The sequence below is a fragment of the Erythrolamprus reginae genome, chromosome 8 (assembly GCF_031021105.1).
Source record: "Erythrolamprus reginae isolate rEryReg1 chromosome 8, rEryReg1.hap1, whole genome shotgun sequence".
Classification (NCBI taxonomy): Eukaryota; Metazoa; Chordata; class Lepidosauria; order Squamata; family Dipsadidae; genus Erythrolamprus; species Erythrolamprus reginae.
In genome coordinates, this window is record NC_091957.1 from 39369338 (window position 1) to 39388628 (window position 19291).

The window sequence follows — 19291 nt, forward strand, 5'->3', positions numbered from 1 at the left end:
GGTAGATTTTAACCTAAGTAGAAAAAGGTAATTACCAATTTATTAACCTCTCTCCTTTGTTAAGAATAATAGCAATTGCACTTATATACCACTTAATAGTGCTTTTACAGCCCTCTCTATGCAGTTTATAGAGTCACCATGTTGCCCCCCCAACAATCTGGGTCCTCATTTTACCCACTTTGGAAGGAATGAGGGCTGAGTCAACTTTGAGTTGGTGAGATTCCTACTACCTTCTCCTATTGGTAACTTATTATTTATCACTTGGGTTAACTCATGAAACTTTCCGGACGTGTTCCCAAGTTGCCATAGGCAGGAGGATGGGATCGTGCCTCGCAGCTGCACCAAGAAGTTCACACCTTAGTCAAAACAAGACACAGCTTAGCTGGTCGAAATCAAGGCCATCTCCACAGAGACCTGCAACGGCTGGAGGGAGTGACTTCTATAACCTGTGAAATTGCTTTTTTGGGGAATCTGTCTGGTGACACACTTTGGAAGGAGGGAGAAACAGGGTCAGAGGCGAAGCGCAAATTGGGTGAAGCCAGAGCTAGCTACACCTAAGTCATGCTGACATGGCGCTCCCAATAAACAACTAGATTTGTCTTGCTAAACAGTTTGAGATTCCTAATTTTATTAGGCATTGGTTAGACCCCTGACAAAGTTGTTTGTATCTTATGATTTTATGATTTATAATTGATGCATGACTTATATATGATGTATGACTTATCACTTTGTTGTTTTATGTACACTGAGAGCTTATGCACCAGAGACAAATTCCTTGTGCATCCAATCATGCTTGGCCAATAAAGGAATTCTATTATACAGGGTTAAAATAATAATAATAATAATAATAATAATAATAATAATAACAACAACAACAACAATAATAATAATAATAACAGCAGCAGCAGTAGCAACAACAACAACAATGTTGGAAGGGACCTTGGAATTCTTCTAGTCCAACCCCTTGCTTAGGCAGGAAACCCTGCACTGCTTCAGACAAACGATTATCCAACATCTTCTTAAAAACTTCTAGTGTTGGAGCATTCACTTCTAGTGTTGGAGCATTCTTCTTGAGGCAAGCTGTTCCACTGATTAAATGTTCTAACTGTCAGAAAATTTCTCCTTAGCTCTAAGTTACTTCTATCCTTGTTTAATTTCCACCTATTGCTTCTTATTCTACCCTAAGCTTCTTTGGAGAATAGTTTGGTTCCCTCTTCTTTGTGGCAACCCCGGAGATATTGGAGAACTGCTATCATGTCTCTCCTAGTCTTTCTTTTCATTAAACTAGACATACCCAGTTCCTGCAACTGTTCTTCATGTTTTAACCTCCAATCCCCTAGTCATCTTTGTTGCTCTTCTCTCTACTCTTTCTAGAGTCTCAATGTCCTTTTTGTATCGTGGCGACCAAAACTGAATGCAGTATTCCAAGTGTGGCCTTACCAAGGCCTTATAAAGTGGTATTAACACTTCATGTGATCTTGATTCTATCCCTCTGTTAATTTAGCCTAGAACTGTGTTGCCATTTTTGGCAGCTGGTGGACACTGCTGGCTCATAGTTAAATGGTTGTCCACTAGTACTGCAAGATCCTTCTCACAATTACTACTGTTGAGCAATGTAACACATATACTGTACCTGTGCATTTTGTTTTTCTTGCCTAAATGTAGAACTTTACTTTTTTCACCATTGAATTTCATTTTGTTAGATAGCACCCAATGTTCAAGTCTATCAAGATCCTTCTGTATCTTGAGTCTATCTTCTGGAGTGTTGGCCATTCCTGCCAGTTTGGTGTCATCTCCAAATTTGATGAGCTCCCCATTTTCCCCCTCATCTGAGTCATTGATGAAGATGTTGAAGAGTATTGGGTGTCAGGCTGCGTCAATCCGAATTTTAGAAAAATAAAACTCTGAGTCCAGGTTGAACCTCAAAAGTGAATTTAGCAAAAATCAGAACTGAAAGCAACACATAGAAAGCAAAGTTTGAGAAAAAGGCGCGATACAAGCACATATCAAAGTAACCCACTTGACACCCCCCATTGGAAAATAGCCAATCCCTACTGTCCATTTCTGTCAGGTGGATGTATCTGCACAACCACGTCACACTTATGGAATGCAACTTCTAATGGTCTCCTCCTGGTCACCTGCTTTCCAGGAAAACGAAAGTTATCCCACTCTATGTTAGGAAAGCAAAACGTATCAGGACCTCCTGAACCTTCCCCTCCCAAAACCCCCAAACCCACCCCCCATTACTATGGCAACCCAAGCGTAGTAGGAGTGTAGAAACATAATGAGGTTGACACTGGGCCTAAAACAAAGCCTTGGGGTACTCTACTGCAGTGTTTCCCAACCTTGGCAACTTGAAGATATTTGGACTTCAACTCCCAGAATTCCCCAGCCAGCATACATCCCTCCATGTAGATGCAGATCCATTGAGCACTACACATTGAGTACAGTTGGTTAACAGTACAAAACTCCAACCAAGTGACAAGTGTTCTACTCACCATCAACTTTTATTTCCTGTCTGACAAGTGTACAATGTGGCCACCACCAATGTTCCCTCTAATTTTTTTTCGGTGTGGGCGGAAAAGTATAGTGTCTGAGCGACAGTCCCTTTGGGACTGGGCGGCATAGAAGTATAAATAATAAATAAATAAATAAGAAAAAAATTCCCTTCTTTTTTTTATTAAAAGAAATTAATAATAAAACAAAACCAAAATCCATTACTATTATTATCTTCTCCTTTTCCATCCCTGCCTCCTCCCCCCTCTTGTGTGTGTGTGTGTGAACTCTTGAACCATTTCCAATTAGAGGTGAGCTATTGGAAATGGTTCAAGAGTTCACACACACACACACACACACACACACACACACACACACAAAAGGCTGGGTTTTTTTTTCTCTCCTATTATTTGGGTGCTTTTTACCATATGCTTTAAATCAAGAGTCATTTCTCTCTCTTTCTCTCTCCCCCTCTTGCTCTCTCTCTCTCTCGTTTTCTTTCTCTCTCTCTTGCTTTCTTTCTCTTCTCTCTCTTGCTATCTCTCTCTCCCCCCCCCTTTCTCTCTTTCTCTCAGCAGCAGCATTGGGCAGTAGCCATGGGGCGGCGGCAGGGTGATCAGCTGTGAGGCGGAGCTCCGGAACGGAGGCACTGACGACGAGGGGGCTGCGAGAGCGCTTTCTCCGAGCGCTTCGGGAACGCCTGCCATGCCTCTATTGCAGCCCCCTTGCTGGAAGTCTGGGATGAAAGCGCTCCCAGCGAAGGGGCTGCGAGGGGGCGGAGCGGGCATTCCCAAAGCCCGCGGAGAAATCCCTCTCTCGCAGCCCCCTGGCTGGCAGCGCTTTCGTCCCGCAGCCGCCACCACCGCAGCAGAAGTCGCACCCCAAGGCAGGAGGAGGCAGAGGAAGAGAGGGGGTGGATCGGGCGGGAGGGGGGCAGGGCCGAGAAGCCAGGGGCACGTTTGGCCGGAGGCACCGTGGGGAGGCAGGGGCGGCCGCGGCTCCCTTTCCTCCTACTGCCGCCCCTCCCTGCCCCCCCGCAGGCTGGCAGGGGGATGGAGAGCACGTGCTCATGGAAAAAGGTGCGTGGAGGGGTATTTGGGGGGCGCGCACGCGCGCAGCTTACACAGAACGCTGGCCACCACCTGCAGCATGGGCAACATCAATGCGATAAGGTAATTCCTCCCAGGTGCATATCAGCATATCACAATCCACTGAGTTGACCATTGTTGTTATTTGATGTTTAATGGTAGCAATGGAATATAAATGCAATATTTTACTTATCCCCACAAGAAAAAAAAATCACACACAGTTAGGTCTGGGGATCCCATAGGCCAAGCACAAAGAGCAAGGTCTTGACCTCCCCCCCAATGCATAACGCCATTCCAAGGGTAAACAAGCAACTCAAGATTGCTGGAAGAACAGTGCGACTTCATCGCCCCATGGCAGCATTCAAAATTTAGAACTCTTCTTTCAAATGGTCACTGACACATTACATGACGATGCTTGAGAACTGAAGCAATGCGTCATGAAATCGGTTCATTCTTTTTGAATAACCCTGCATTGTAAAAAGATACTTCTGCATCATCACTTCAGCCATTCCCCTGCATTCACCACCTTACGAAGAAATGTCTTGCTGATCAAATATTTTGGTACACATTAGTGTGTGCACAGGTTCCCAGAAAGGTAATTCCCTATAAAGTAGTTATTGTGCAAAAATCAATGTTCAGACTTGACATTTAAAGTAAAAGTCCCACACCATTTCTGACATATTTAACAGCAGATGAGCTAGATTTAAACATTGTTCGATTTTGCACAAAACGTGGATATACAGTGACAGCAATTGTGAGGATGCGCTTCTATAATCTTACAGCTTTCAAGAATATCAATTTATTATTTACTTCTGAGTTGACAAGAAAGGTACAAAAAAAATGACAGACGGGGAAAAAACACTGATGGGAATTATTTCAAAGGTGCAATCCTCAGGAGGGCATTCCTGCAACTTTGTGTTTCTACACGTGTGGGTTTTGTTTGCATTTTATATTTCAATCGCATCAAAGCTTTAATGTTCCATCTATCATAAACTCCAAAAGAGAATTTAATATTCAGCAGGAGTTGCTCCCCAAAGATTTGAGCACAGAAGAGGAGAAATTTGCTTGTTATATTGTCTTAAGGGAAAGTTCATTTGAGGGAACAGAGGCTTAGGTTTTTAGTAAATATGGCTTAGATGGAGCTGTTTTGCAGTCTAATGAGAATAACTCCCCTTTTTGGGCTGTTTTAATATATGTAAGCTTTCCTTGGTGATTGTTAATGGTGGGAAAAAGTCAGACAGCATCCAACAAAAACACAACGATCTCTAGATAATAATTTTATCATTCTATTTACAGCAGTAATAGTTTTTAACTATTCATAATGTATTAAAATCTGGCCATGTTTTTCTCCTACTTAAACACAAATTTCTATAAATTATTCTATTGGCAATGGCTGCTTGGTTTCCTCAGCAGTACGGTATATAATATCTGGTTGTTTGTAATACATTTGCAAAGGAGCCAAACAGTGAAGGGCTACCAACATTTTTACTACCATACTGTGGGCGTGGCTTATGCAGGATGCCCTACATTTTCTTTCAACATCTTTCAGTGCAAATTGGGTGCTCTGGGGTGAAGCTCCATTTTCATTAATAATAATAATAATAATAATAATAATAATAATAATAATAATAATAATAATTTATTGGATTTGTATGCCGCCCCTCTCTGCAGACTCGGGGCGGCTAATAACAATAATAAACACAACATGTACAATCCAATAATAAAAACAACTAAAAACCCCTATTATAAAACCAAACATACACACAAACATACCATGCATAACTTGTAATGGCCTAGGGGGAAGAGCTATCTCAACTCCCCCATGCCTGGCAGTATCAATGAGTCTTGAGTAGTTTATGAAAGACAGGGAGGGTGGGGGCAGTTCTATGCCCCCCCCCATCTGGGCAGCAGCCCACCCCTGGAACCAAGCCAATAGGAGTTTCATAAAGTCCCTTACTATTTTTTCTCCCAAAATATTTTTAAGAATATATAAAAACCAAGCTGACAAGGGCAGTGTTCCCTCTAATTTTTTTTTGGAGTGGGCGGAAAAGTATAGTGTCTGAGCGGCAGTCCCTTCGGGACTGGGCGGCACAGAAATAATAAATAAACAAACAAACAAACAAACAAACAAACAAACAAACAAATAAAAAACCCACCCTGTTTTGCCTCAGAGAATTTCAAAATAAAATACTGTACTGTGTGTCTATAACAGTGAGCTCATAATAGGGCAACTCTATCAATATCACAATGCCACTTAAATAGTTGAGCTAGTTTCAAACTAGATTTTGATTTTCTTTCTCTCTTCCTTACTCCCATTCTTTTTCTTTCTGTTTTCCTTCCTCTCTTTTTTCTGTCTGTTTCTCTCTCTTCCTCTCTTCCTCTCTCTCTCCTTCCCTCTCACTCTTTCCCTCTCGGCTTCTGGGCAGGTTTGGAAAACTCTGAGTTGATGATGATTTTTAAGTGAGTGATTGCTCACTGCTCAGCTTAGAGGGAACTATGGACAAGGGCAAACATTATCGAATTCTAAATTACATAGTTCAGTAGCATACAGAATTCTTCCTTTAAAAAAAAACACTACTGAAAGCTTGGCGACTTTGGTTTTATCTAAAATTTCCTTGGAAAAATCAGCATTTGACGATACCATTCTATAAAGATGAAGAATCTTTTTCACTGTTCATTTTAAATCATGATTCAATTAGTGACAATGTTTCAGTTAGCTGTGAGCAGAGTGTCCACAGGGTATGATTTTTAAAAAGTCACTGTGATTGCCAAGGCAGTCTATTAAAGCTTTTCCCATTTTGAAGGCAAAGAACATAAAGAAGCATAACATTAATAGCATTTATACTGCTTCGTAGTGCTTTTACAGCCCTTTCTAAGCAGTTTATAGAGTCAGCCTATTGCCCTCAACAATCTGGGTCCTCATTCTACCCACCTTGGAAGGATGGAAGGATGAGTCAATCTTGAGCCAGTGGTGATTTGAACTGCTGAACTACAGCTAGCAGTTAGCTGAAGTAGCCTGCAGTGCTGCACTCTAACCACTGTGCCATCCCAGCTCTTTAAGACCTGCCACTTTGACTTTTCAGTACTGAACTCTGGCTATAAGAATGGTCAAAGTTTAGCTTCTGGCAGATAATCTTTTGAAATAGTCACAGAATAAATGGGGAAGGAAAAGAGTGAATTTCTTGATCTCCCATCTTCCTCGCTGTACTTGGAAAACCAAGTACAGTGGCACCTCTACTTAAGAACTTAATTCAATTCAATTCAATTCAATTTATTAGATTTGTATGCTGCCCCTCTCCGAAGACTCAGGGCGGCTCACAACAGTAATAAAACAATATTATAGCGAAACAAATCTAATATTAAAAAGAAGCATATAAAACCCTATCATATTAAAAAGCAAACAGCACATACATACCAAACATAAATATAAAAATATAAAAAAGCCTGGGGGAAAAGGTGTCTCAACTCCCCCATGCCTGGCGGTATAGGTGGGTCTTGAGTAATTTACGGAAGACAAGAAGGGTGGGGGCAGTTCTAATCTCCGGGGGGAGTTGATTCCAGAGGGCCTGGGCCGCCACAGAGAAGGCTCTTCCCCTGGGGCCCGCCAAATGACATTGTTTAGTCGATGGGACCCAGAGAAGGCCAACTCTGGGACCTTATCGGTCACTGGGATTCGTGTGGTAGCAGGTGATTCCGAAGGTTCTCTGGTCCACTGCCATGTAGAGCTTTAAAGGTCATAACCAACACTTTGAATTGTGACCGGAAACTGATCAGCAGCCAATTCGTTCCAAGACCAGGTTCTTAAGTAGAAAAGTTTGTAAGTTGAAACAATTTTTCACATAGGAATCAATGTAAAAGGAAATAATGCATGCAAACCCATTATGAAATAATTAAAAGCTCACAATTTGGGTGGGAGGACTTTTTCTGTTTTAATCATGAAAGGCTCCTCTGGCAGCCCAGAAAATCCCAAAATGGCTGGGATTAAAGGGGGAATGGCAGGAAACTGGCCGGCCCTTCATGCCGCTCTCAAATTTCCTGGTAGATTTTTCCAGTAGAAAATGGTTCTTAAGTAGAGGCAAAAAAATCTTGAACACATGGTTCTTATTTAGAAAAGTTCTTAAGTAGAGGCGTTCTTAAGTACAGGTACCACTGTAAAAAGTTTCAATTTTTACTTGAACACGGAAAGCATAGAACCAGATAGATATACAGGTAGTCCTCAACTTTCAACCATTCGTTTACAACTTCTCCTTGTACTTATGACCATTGTAGCATCCCCTCCTGATCAAAATTGGGAAACTTGGCAACCAACATACATTATATTTGTGCCCTTCTCAGTTGGGTTCCGACAAGCTAAGTCAGTGGGGAAAGCTGTGTTCTCTTCATGGCCACATGATTCACTTAATTACCTCTGAGATTTGCTGAACAACCATGGCCAAAACCAAGAAAAATATCATAAAATCAGGCATGACTCACTTAGCAATCAGCTTATTTAGCAAAATAAATTGTGATTGTAAGTCAAGGTGTGACTGAACCTAGTATTGTTCTCTAAGCATTCTCTGGGTTGGCTGTATAATCAAAATTGCATCCTTGTAAGTCAATTAAGGATATTCTTGGGAGGAGAAAGAGGAGGAGGAGGAGGAGGAGGAGGAGGAGGAGGAGGAGGAGGAGGAGGAGGAGGAGGAGGAGGAGAATTTCTCCATCAAAGAATAAATCAGGAAAAGTATGACAATCGGAAATTGGCCAAGCTAGAATTCATCCTTCTGTAATTATTTCTCATCCCGAGGTCAGGTTTTATCAATGTAACATTTCCTGTTCCATAAATTTAGAAAAGCTAATCTATTGGTTTGTAAACTACTTAATAAGGGACATTTCCCCTGATGTTGAACGGGTAACGTTCCCTAAGAAGTGAGGAAGCCAGAAATTTATTCTCCCTGTCTCTGACTATCACTCAAGGTGTCCAATGTTTTATCCGTCTGGATTTCTGTCTCTGCTATTATCTCATTCCCTCCCTCAGGAATAAACCTGATTAATTTCTTCATCACATTTTGCTCAGTAAAGGAAGAAGGCCATAAATTTTAAGTCTGTTCAAGACAGTGTTGTCAGTGTAGTTCTGCAATTGAAATAAAGGTTCCCCAACTACCTATTAATACAACTTACAGATCTCATTTTCCAGTATCTGTAATATTTCTAAGCCATATATCAACCAGTATATTAAATGGGGGGGGGGAAAGAAACATAGCCATAGAAACAATATTATTGGGACCTGGAAAAGGAGATGCATAGAAGTAGCTTTTGTATGTGTAAATCAGATGCACATTTGATTGTCCACTTGAGTGCTAATGTGGCACTGAGAGGATATCTGGGTCTAAGGACAACTCGCCATAGCCAACTTGCCTTGGCCAACTTCACCACGGAATAACTTGTCACAGCCAAATCACAGTGGCCAACTCGCCATTCTCCAAGGTAGATCAGAATCATTAAAGAATGCAAAAGGAGGGATAAAATGAAATGTGAGTGATAAAAATTAAAATAATTTTTAAATTATTTTAAATAATTAAATTCAGATTGTTGAATTGTCCCAGGACAAATTATCCCATTGGCCCAAACAGTTTTCAAAGGACATGTATACCCTTAATATACATGACCTAATGGAACTAATGGATAGAGATGAGAAATGGATTCGCAATACATTTTAATATGAATGTATGAGTGGGATGATATATATATATTTGATAAATTCATATTAAAATGTATTGCGAATCCATTTCTCATTTCTATCCATTAGATCAGCCATAGTTTTGAATTAGATGCCAGGAATTAAATATGAGCAAATTGATTTATTTTGATGGGGGTGGAGTTCTAAATAAATAATGATTAAGAATACGTTTTCTTATGAATAAAACTAAAGTGAAAGTCCAGATTTCTGTTGAATCTAACCTCCACTCACACATTTCTTATAGCCTCTATTTGAAGATCCCTGGTGAAAAAATACTCATCGCTTCATATGACAACCCTTTCCGTAGGTTGACAGCTTCTGTCCTGTACTTCCTTCCTTGTATTTTTTTTTAAGCCTAAGGGTCCCTAGAGGATAAATCCATTACATTTTCTGGTAGTGACAGTCCTTTTGGTATTTGAAGATTGCCATCACACTGTCTACATTGAAATTGCTTCTTCTTTGTCAGTTTTCTTTGATGCACATGATTTCCAATATCTTCTATATTATTATTATTATTATTATTATTATTATTATTATTATTATTATTATTATTATTTTATTGTTGTTGTTGTTATTGTTGTTGTTTGTTGTCATTTGCTGTTGTTGTTATTGTTGTTATTATTATTATTATTATTATTATTATGTCAATACAACACAGCAAACGAGATCACTATGCTGGATTTCGTATTTCATCACCAGTCGGGCTCTTCCCAAGCACCTAGGACTGCGTGATGTAGCGGCGAATTATGTTTGCCGATCCCAGTAAAGCGGCCTTTTGCAATTGACAGATGGAGATTTTGTCAATTCCGATGGTTTTCAAATGTCCACTGAGATCCTTTGGTACTGCGTCCAGCGTGCCAAGTACCACTGGGGCCACTTTCACTGGTTTATGCCAGAGTCGTTGCAGCTCGATTTTTAGATCTTCGTATTTCACTAATTTCTCTAGCTGCTTCTCCTCAATTCTGCTGTCTCCTGGGATTGCGATGTCGATGGTCCATGCTTTATTTTTCTCTACAATCAGGATGTCTGGTGTGTTATGCTTCAGAATTCAGTCAGTCTGAAGTCGGAAGTCCCACAGTAGTATTATTTATTATTATTGTTGTTGTTGTTGTTATTGATATTGATATTAATAATTTATTTGATTTATATGCTGCCCCTCTCCAGGGGCAGCTTACAACATATAAAAAGGAAAGTATACATCGAGATACAATTGATTTAAATTAAAAGTTACATTTTAAAAATGAAGGAACCTATCAAATACACACATTCATTCAAACAAGCCCACTATACATTCACTGGACAGGGGGCAGAATCTAATAACCGCAAGCTTGGCGGCATAGACTCTTACGAAAGGTGAGGAGGGTGGAGAAAATATGACTTTCTGGGGTGATTCCAGAGGGCCGGGGCCCCCACAGAGAAGGCTCTTCCCCTAGGTCCCTCCAAGTGACATTGTCTAGTTGATGGGACCTGTAGAAGGCCGACTCTGTGGCATGAGGCAGTCCCATAAGTAATCTGGTCCCATGCCATGTACGACTTTAAAGGTCATAACCAACACTTTGAATTGAGTCTGGAAACCAATTGGCAGCCAATGCAGACAACGGGGGTTGGAGAAATGTGGACATGTCTGGGTAGTCCCATGATGTATCTTTTATCTTCTCTGCATAAGTGAGTATACTTCAGTGTAGACCATCTCAAGTCCCTTTAGCTTTCCCTGTCATAAGGAAACAAACTTGCACTTCCAATTGGTGCATTTTGACTCATCTTCAAGCAGAAGACAACCATTGCTTGATGATACTTGCTTCCTATTTATGTCAATCCCAGTCAGTCCTTCTCTATGCAAACCTTCCTAATTTGCTAATCCTGAGTTTTATAGAAGCTTCTTCCCTGGGTGATTATTAGCCTGAACCAGAGTGAAAAAAAAACAATGAGAAAAAATATGGGAGTGGTAAATTCCTGTTTGCTGGTAGAGAAATTGTCATTTGGAAATAATGTTTCTGAATATTTCACAAAGCAAGAAAAACTGTTAATTTGCCTAACGCCTTTGTCTGATGCTGTGATATAATTAAGCTGAGCTAAGCAGCATTAATGCCCTATAAGAATTTTGATATTTCCTCTGTGCATGCTAAGGAGGAAAGAGAACATTATGTTTCTGCAGATATTCCACAATTCTGCCACTGGATGAGCGCCTCTAAGGAGGTGCACAATGTTTTTATTTCATGCAGTAAGATATTTAGTGGTTTGAAAGCATGAACTGTTGCATGAACCAAGCCCTCGTCTTTATGAAGTGCGGAGTAAAATAGCCATCATTACCAGCTAAATTAGGAACCGGCAGAATGAAAAGCAAAACAGAATGGGTATTGTGATAAAATTACTCAATTTGTTACTTATTTTATTAGCCTGAATATAAAACTCTGTTGCATGGTCAGTGCATTTTGTACTAATATTTGGCTTTCATTCAGCTAAGAATAAAGCACACGTAGGGAGAGAAATGGTCACAGGAATAGAAATTTTAATAGATGCAGCAAAATGCTCATGAAACAAAGCAGCCAATATCCTGATTTTAAAAGTTCAATTGTCTATTCAAAGCCAATGTGCATACATAATTGGTGTTATGCAAAACCCAAGTATGAGGACAATGAGGAAAATGAATATTTTCCAATTGCAAATTGATTGGGATGAAGGTTTGGGGCATTATTGCTTGTTTTCATTTTTATTGGGTTCATTTTATCTTTGCAAGTCTCCTAGAATCAGCGAGTGTGAGTTGGATGGCCATATAAACCACCATCTTAAAAGGCAATCTATGTTACCATGTGTCTCTTTAATGCCATAATTGAATAGTACCTTTACTAAGATTAACCAAAATGCCTTATAGAGAACACAATATTTCAAATGATGTAGAATGAAATCGATAATTTAAACCAGATATTTTAGCCATGGATTCTGCAATTAAAAGTCAGTTTCAATGTGAATAACGTAGACAGAATAGAATAGAATAGAAGAATAGAATAGAATAGAATAGAATAGAATAGAATAAAATTTTTATTGGCCAAGTGTGATTGGACACACAAGGAATTTGTCTTGGTGCATATGCTCTCAAAGTACATAAAATAAAATATACATTTGTCAAGAATCATGTGGTACGACACTTAATGATTGTCATAGGGGTCAAATAAGCAATGAAGAAGCAATATTAATAAAAATCTTAGGATATATGCAACAAGTTACAGTCATACAGTCAACATGGGAGGAAATGGGTGATAGGAATGATGAGAAAAACTAGTAGAATAGAAGTGCAGATTTAGTAGAAAGTCTGACAGTGTTGAGGGAATTATTTGTTTAGTAGAGTGATGGCGTTCGGGGAAAAACTGTTCTTGTGTCTAGTTGTCTTGGTGTGCAGTGCTCTGTAGCGACATTTTGAGGGTAGGAGTTGAAACAATTTTTGTCCAGGATGTGAGGGGTCAGTAAATATTTTACCCACCCTCTTTTTGACTCGTGCAGTATACAGGTCCTCAATGGAAGGCAGGTTGGCAGTGGAAGGCTTAGAAGGGAGTTAGAAGGGACCTTGGAGGTCTTCTAGTCCAACCCCATGCTTAGGTAGGAAACCCTACACTACTTCAGACAAATGGTTATCCAACATCTTCTTAAAAACTTCTAGTGTTGGAGAATTCACAACTTCTGGAGCCAAGCTGTTCCACTGATTAATTGTTCTAACTGTCAGGAAATTTCTCCTTAGTTTTAAATTCCTCCTCTTCTTGTTTAGTTTCAATCCATTATATTCAAGAAGGCCACATATCTATCCAATAGAGGCATGTTTCTCAACCTTGGCAGTTTTAAGGTGGACTTCAGCTCCCAGAATTCCTCAGCCAGCAATTTGCATAAAATGAAAGACAATGTCTCTATTTCTTTAAAACATCAACAATACACGGATTGTTTTCTTTGCTGCCAAGTTGATGGCAGGGAAAAAAAGAATCTTTATAAAAATGGCATCCAACAGTTTCAACCGTACGTGTCTACATTTTTGAAAAGTGGAAAAGAAAAAATAAGCATTCCTGTGTGGTTTGAGCATTTTTGCCAATTTTAGTAATAGGACACTATTTTTGTTCTACCCTTATTTATACACATGAGAACCTATTAGATGAAAGTAAGGACACAGATACAAACACACCAATTTAAAGCCACACAATACATATCCCAGAAGAAATGGATTTATGGGTCTTGAATCCAAAGTAATACGAGCTATTCATAGTAAAACTGCTGAGAATTTAATAGCCTGATGTGCTTATAATCCCCCAAGAATTTGTAACATAGAAAAAAAGACAGAGGGACAGGATGCATGGGCCAGTTTAACATCACCAGTATAACTTCTCGTTTAACATTTTGCAAAATAGAAAAAGCAGTGGTATGGAAAGAAGACTAGAACATCCTAAGCAGTTGATAAACCAGGTAATATACATTAATTTTATTAATGTATTAATTACTCATTTTGCACAGAGAAGATCTAGGGTAGAAACTTATACTTTTCCATCTAGCTAACAACTCCAAATACAAACTGAACTCCAAATACGAACTGAATAATCAAATTATCACAGATAATCCCCACTCAGTTAAAGACCATGGTATACTAATAACAAAAGATTTAAGTGCCAAAGCCCACTGCAACAACATAGCCAAGAAGGCTTCAAGAGTTGTAAACCTAATCCCACATAGCTTCTGCTCTGGCAATCTCACACTATTTACCAGAGCTTACAAAACTTTTGCCAGACCCATCCTTGAATACAGCTCATCTGTTTGGAACCCATATCACATCTCAGACATTAACACCCTTGAAAATGTCCAAAGATACTTCACCAGAAGAGCCCTTCACTCCTCCACTCGAAATAGAATACCCTATGAGACTAGACTTTCAATCCTGGGCCTAGAAAGTTTAGAACTAAGACGCCTTAAAACAAGATCTAAGTATTGCCCACAAGATCATATGCTGCAACATCCTGCCTGTCAGCAACTACTTCACTTCAACCACAACAACACAAGAGCACACAACAGATTTAAACTTAATATTAACCGCTCCAAACATGACTGTAAAAAATATGACTTCAGTAACTGAGTTGTCGAAGCGTGGAACTCATTACCGGACTCCATAGTGTCATCCCCAAACCCTCAACACTTTACCCTTAGATTATCTACGGTTGACCTATCCAGATTCCTAAGAGGTCAGTAAGGGGCGAGTAAAAGTGCACTAGAGTGCCTTCTGTCCCCTGTCCTATTGCTCTCCTATATCTCCTATACCTTTCTTCTATTCCTATATCTCTTCTTCTATTCTTTCATTGATATGTTCTATTCCTATATCTTCTTTTCTATTATTTCTTAGATATATTTTACTATGAGTATCTCCTCTATAACCTTCATCATGTATTTTACTGTCCTATAGATATATACTCACTAAAACCCTCACTGTGTAATTGGACTAACTAACTAACTAACTAACTAACTAACTAACTAACTAACCAACCAACCAACCAACCAACCAACCAAATAAAACAAACAAACAAACAAACAAACAAATAAATAAATAAATAAATAACCAGGATTTGTTCACATATATTGATGGCAGGGGATTTATTGAGCCTAATTCCTGAATGCCCCTTAATCCAAGTAAGAAACCTGTGGCTAGTTCACTTATTTGGCAACAAATCATTATTTGAAGCAAAGCAACCAACTGGGTGAGGGGGTCTGAAAATTTTATAATACATTAGATTTTCTTTCTGTAACCTACATGTTATAATAGCAAGGATTGGGATATTTGTGAGAAGACATAGAAATATTTCATACATCTTTCTTTGAAAATCCAGACTGCTTAATTGTCTCACCAGATGAGGATAGCTTCAGAAATTCATAGTAAAAGAAAAAAAATTGTCTATGAAGTTTGGTGAGGGGAAAAAAAAGATCCACAAATACATTAAAAAAACATGTTCAACATCAAAATTACTCATTACTAAGAAAACTTAAGAAGTAAAAAAGAGACTAAGAATTCTAGTCCTAGTCAAGATGTTCTACAAATGGCACCTTCCACCATATAGAATTTCTAAAATGTTTTCCGTCTGTATCGCCTATTTGTTGGAAATGTAAAAAAGAAATTGGTACATATTACCATGTGTGGTGGACATGTTCCGAGACAAAAATATTTTGGAACAAAGTAGAGAATTGGATAAATGAAATAACAAAGGAGAAGATAAAAAAAATCTCCTGAACTCTTTTTTATTGGGGTATTTCAAATACAAAGTATAAAAAAAGAAACTTATTATTTAATAATACATATATTGGCTGCGGCCCGAATTGTATTTGCACAGAAATGGGAAGAAAAAAACAGTACCAAAAGATACTGAACTAGATATGATGAATAAACGTTTAAATAATCAAACTGAAACAGAATATTATAAAAATATGGGACAAAGTATACGATTGGGTGGAATTTTAAAAAATGGTATTAATAATTAATTATAATATAGAATGAAATGGTAAATAGTATTACTAAGAAACTTTTTTTTCCTTCTCCTTTTGTATAAGTGTAGAATATTTTAAAATATAAAGAAATTTAATTAATAAGTTTAATATTAAAAATATAGAGTTGAATTTAACAAGAATGTAACTTACATGTGTGGCATTTCTGCTTAGATCTGATTACAGTTAGGATTTTTTATATTTCTGTATTAGATAGACTTCTACGACAAGCGGAGCAATGGTAGCTCCTTAAATGTTTAGTGTTGAATGTCTTTGTTTGTCTTTTTAAAAAATTCAATAATTTTTTTTTTTTTTAAGAATTCTAGTCCTGCCTTAGCCCTGAAAGTCAACTGAGTAACAGAAAAGAGTTGGAAGGGACCTTGGATGTCTTCTAGTCCAGAGAAGTCCTTGGTCCTTCTCTTCACTAGACTAACCATGCCCAGTTCCTACAACCGTTCATTGTATGTTTTAGCTTCTAGTACCCTAATCATCTTGCTTGCTTTTCTCTGCACTCTTTCTACGCAACCTCTTTTTTATAGTGTGGTGACCAAAACTGAATGCAGTACTCTAGGTAGAGTCTTACTAAGGCTTAATACAGTGGTATTAGTACCTTTCTACTAGGAAGAACCAAAACCACGGCACTTGATCCCATTTATCTATGTCTATCTTACCCAAATGATTATGTTTTCATAGCAAATCTCATGTTTTCCTCCTCTTGGGCAAACTATCCATCACCATCTCTTGTTGATGAGGATTTTCTATTGAAGCAGATCAAAAGGAAATGGTAGCAAATCATTTTTTTTCCAAGTGGGGTTAAGACAGATCAGTCATTGTCAGTATTATAATCATTTTTAGATGTAGCAAAATATGCTTCAGAACATACATTCCAGGAGTGCCAGAGTGTTCTCAGAATTTATAATAATAGGAGGATTAACTAGGGGAAATGCCTGGGCTAACAGCTATCATAAAAAGGCAATAATAATAATAATAATAATAATAATAATAATAATAATAATAATAATACTATCTATGGGACTGCCTTCTGCCGCACGAATCCCAGCGGCCGGTTAGGTCCCACAGAGTTGGCCTTCTCCGGGTCAACTCGACTAAACAATGTCGTCTGGCGGGACCCAGGAGAACAGCCTTCTCTGTGGCAGCCCCGACCCTCTCGAATCAGCTCCCTCCAGAGATCAGAATTGCCCCCACCCTCCTCGCCTTTCGTAAGCTCCTTAAAACTGACCTCTGTGGTCAGGCATGGGGGAATTGAGATATTCCTTCCCCGCAGGCCTATACAATTTATGCATGGTATATTTGTGTGTATTTTAATAAGGGTTTTTAATAAGGGTTTTTAATTATTTTAATTATTTTAATTATTTTAATTATTTTAATTATTTTAATTATTTTAATTATTTTAATTATTTTAATTATTAAAATAAGGGTATTTTAATAAGGGTTTTTAATAAGGGTTTTTACCGTATTTTTCGCTCCATAAGACGCAGGTTTTTTCCTCCCAAAGTAGGATGAAAAATCAGCCCCGTCTTATGGAGCGAAGATGCAGGCAGGGAGGGGGGGGGGAGGCTGCGAACTCGGAAGCGCCATCCCGCCGGCTGGCTGGCTAGCTGCTGCCTGGCCCCCTCCCTCCCGGAGGAGGGTCTCCCTCCGCACCACCAGCGGCGCTCCCCCTGCCAGCCAGCCAGCCAAGCCCCGCGGCCGCCAGAACCGGCTCCTCACTCTCCCCCCGCCGCCCGCCGCGTTTGCAGGAGGTGGGGAGGGTCGGGCGGCCCGCCAAGGCCAGGAGGGACGCCGCTGCCCCCCCTTCCCTCTCTCCACCTGCCGTTGCACCTCCTTGACGCCGAGAGGAAATGCCGGCAAAGGCTTTTCTCAGCGGAGGCCGGTGAAGGTGATAATCAATGTCGGGGGCGTATGGGCGGTTGCGCGCGCTCCCTATCTCCCTGCTAGCCCACTCGGAATATTCAAAATAAGAAAAGCCTTTGCCGGTGAAGGTTTTTCTTATTTTGAATATTCCGAGTGGGCTAGCAGGGAGATAGGGAGCGCGCGCAACCGCCCGTGCGCCCCCGACATTGAATATCACCTTTGCCGCCAGCCCCGCCTCTCCTACAACCCCCTTGCTGAGAGCCCGGGACGAAAGTGCTCTCGGCAAAGGTGAGGCGGGCAGGGCGTGCGCGGCGCGTCACCGCTGAGAAGAACGGAGAGAGAACGAGAGTGAGTGAGAGCAACAGACAGCAAGATAGTGAGAAAGAGAGAGTGAGAGAAAGGGGGGGAGAGAGAGGGGGGGTGGGAGAGGGGGGAGAGATAGCAAGAGAGAGAGAGAGAGAAAGAGAGGGAAAGGGGGGAGAGAAAGAGAGAGGGAGAGGGGGGGAGAGATAGCAAGAGAGGGAGAGAGAGAAAGAGAGAGGGAAAGGGGGAAAGAGGGGGGAGAGAAAGAGAGAGGGAGGGAGAGAGAGGAGATAAAGGAAGAGGAGAGAGAGAAAGGAAGAGAAAGAAATAAAGAGGGATAGAAAGAGAGAGAGAGTGAGAGATGCTCAGTGAGCCTTTCTTTGAAGTTGCCTTTCTTTCTTTCTTTCTCTTTCTTTCTTTCTTTTTCTCTCTTGCTCTCTTGCTCTTTCATTCTTTTTTCTTTCTCTTGCTTTCTTTCTTTCTCTTTCTTTCTCTCCTTCCTTCCCTCCTTCCATTTCTTTCATTCCCCCTCTCTATTTTTATTTCTCTTTCATTTTCTTTCTTTCTCTCTTTCTTTCTTGCTTTCTTTCTTGCTCTTTTTCTTTCTCTCTTTTACCTTCCCTTCCTCTATTTCTTCTTTTCTTTCTCCTTCCTACCTTCTTCCCTCCCTCCCTCCCTTCAGTCCTTCCTCTCTTACTCTCCCCTTTCATAAGTTTCCTTGCTTCCTTCCTCTGTTCCTGTTCCTTCCCCCCTTTCTTTCTTTCTTTCTTTCTTTCTTTCTTTTCTTTCTTTCCTTCCTTCCTTCCTTCCTTTCCTCCCTCCATTTCTTGCTTTCCTTTTCCTTCCTCCCTTCTTTCCTCCCTCACTCCCTTCTTTCACTCCTTCCTCTCTTCCTCTCCCCTTTTTGGCTCAAAATATTTTTTTTCTATTTTCCTCCTCTAAAATCTAGGTGCGTCTTATCAGCAGGTGCGTCTTATAGAGCGAAAAATACGGTAATTATTTTAAATATTAGATTTGTTATATGTTGTTTTATTATTGTTGTTAGCCGCCCCGAGTCTACGGAGAGGGACGGCATACAAACAGACAGACAGACAGACAGACAGACAGATAGATAGATAGATAGATAAAATAACAACAACAAAACAACAACAACAACAACAACAATAATAATAATAATAATAATAACAACAATAACAATAACAATAATAATAATAATAATAATAATAATTTATTAGATTTATATGCTGCCCCTCTCCAAAGACTTGGGCGGCTCACAACATTTTCTGATGTCGGTATATGGCAAATATATCAGAGT